General features: G+C 49.9%; 1 protein-coding gene across 9 annotated transcripts in view; it reads left to right on the forward strand.

Moving 5' to 3' along the window:
* LOC102093723 (uncharacterized) overlaps window positions 1–1,607 on the forward strand; it is a 14,127-nt gene extending 12,520 nt beyond the window's left edge. For all 9 annotated transcript variants that reach the window (XR_010474380.1, XR_010474381.1, XR_010474383.1 and 6 more), the window contains one exon: window positions 1–1,607. This exon is cut by the window's left edge and continues 177 nt beyond it. The gene's annotated coding sequence lies outside the window, so the exon portion shown is untranslated.
* Window positions 1,608–2,173: the final 566 nt, after the last annotated feature.

The raw sequence follows: 2,173 nt of genomic DNA on the forward strand, positions 1-2,173 counted from the left end.
GCCCGGCTCCAGCTCCCATCCCAGGCCTGCACCCAGCCCGGGCACCCAAGGCCTGTCCCCCTCCAGCTGCCCTTTTTTTGCCTACCCAAAAAATGGGGATGCAGGGGGAGAGGAGAGCTACCCCGAAAGCTGGAACCCGTGTTTGTGGGGAAAGTTTGAGCCCTGCGGGTCTGCTTGTTCATCATGGCAAGCAGCTGGTGTTCAGGTGTGTGGGGTGATTAAAGAGGTGAGGAAGTAAAGTTAAATGAAAAATATTCTTGGAGAAGGGAGGCTGGAAAGTGGGGGTGGAAAAGCTGTTGGGGCTGGGTGAGAGAGGTGGCCATGCAGCTTCTGCATGTCTTGTGGAGGTGCTGTGGGTCTTTAAGTGTCTGAGCAGCTCTGCATCTTGGAGAAGTGCCAGCCCTGCCACTTACTGGGAGTGGACATTAAACAAATTTTAATGCTGTTGCAGGGTGCAGTCCAGGAGAGGTGTTTTAATTTAAAGCTAGCAGTAAAGAAACTAAGAGGTAGTACAGCCCGGGACCATGACAGAGAGCCCCCTGCCAACGCATTGTGGGGCTTCCAGGGGGCAACTGGAAGGACCACCGAGTCCGTGGTCTAGCACGGTATTTGACCTGGACTATGTGCTTGGGAAAAGTACCTGGGCCTGAGAGCCACCAGACTCTGATTTCTGTCTTTGGGGATGACAGTAACGCTGCTTTGCCTCAATTCATATTATTGTATCCACTTCAAGTGTGTAGTGGTTTTACAACTCTGTGACACTCTGCCTGCCAACCTTGACCTAGTGATTCTTACTTAGTTGGTGTCTGTACATGTGTTTTCACCTTCTAAGGCTGTGTTGGTCACCCAGGGCTTGTGTCCATCCCCTGAGCAGGGCCTGGCTCCTGCAGGAGGCAGCAGTATCTGACTTTGGATGCATGTTCCCATTAGACCTGGCAGCCCAGTGTCTGGCTCCTCCAAATACTTGGATCATGGGACACAGCCTGTCCAAGCTCACTGCAACAGCTGGTGCCAGCCAGCTCTTCAAGGACTGATGCCAGCAGCAGGAGGAGCACGCCAGAGCCTGCTCATCAAACAGACTGGCAGCTGTCCCATGGCTGCCACTGAGGGACAAAGGGAAAAGGAGCAGAGCAAGTCCCTCTTGACACGGCACCTAATGGGAATGGCAGGCATGTGCCCTTTGAAAGAGGGTGCAAACTGGAGGATGAAGAGCTGCTGCAGGTCCTGATGACCTTGATGAGTGGCCTTCCCTTCCTGCTCCAGTTTCCCAGCTGGTGGGAAGCGTCTGATACTCACCTGCCTTTGGGAAACACTTGAGACTTATGGATGGAAAATGGATCACAGAGGCGAAGGAACAGTGTTTGTTTTGAGGTCAGTCCTTGGCTGCTTCCTTGCTATCTAGAAGTGGTTCTCATGGGGATGTGGGTGTGTACACACACAAGATGCTCCTGCTGCTCATCTTCCCTCACAAGGCAAAGCCTTGCTTCTCCCACAGGCTAGGCTGCCTCCTATTAAGTGATGTGACCAGCATCTCTCTCATGTAATTCTCTTCCTCCTACTGGAAAAACTGTTTGTTTTTGTCCTTTAAATAAATATTTAATATTTCATTCTTGTCTACTATGCTACTTGTTTTCATTACTGAAGGTGAGGTCAGAGTTCTTTGAGTAGGAAGTAGTGAGAGATAGAGTGAACCCCCTGTTCCACAGGAATTTCTTACATGTATTTCAGATTGCCTCCTAAGAAAGAGCTGTTTCCTGCACAGATGTGCTTGAGGCTCATGTGAGAAACAGAGCTCTGAACGACAACCTTTTCCCAGCATCACTGGTACACCCTGGACATGGCTTTGTGGCTGTGCTGAATGCACAGACAACATTCAAGAATCTGACTGTATTTGATGGGAAGGCAACAGGGAGTGTGAAGGAAAGGTTTGATCTGATCAGAAATCAAGCCCATACAAACACCTCACAAGTAATCTTCATTATTTCCACAGCCAGTTAACATTTCTGGAGTACATGAACACAGCAGACTGCAAGCATGACAGCAGGCTTTGACCCCATGCCTTGTCTAACTATTTAGCACCTGTGATGCTGAGAGCATGTGCAAGAGGATCTGGGGCTCCCAGTGCTTCTCCAGTGTTGTGTCTGATACTGTCTAATGTAAGTTATCAAAGGCT

Source organism: Columba livia, chromosome 8 (assembly GCF_036013475.1).
Source record: "Columba livia isolate bColLiv1 breed racing homer chromosome 8, bColLiv1.pat.W.v2, whole genome shotgun sequence".
NCBI classification, from domain to species: domain Eukaryota; kingdom Metazoa; phylum Chordata; class Aves; order Columbiformes; family Columbidae; genus Columba; species Columba livia.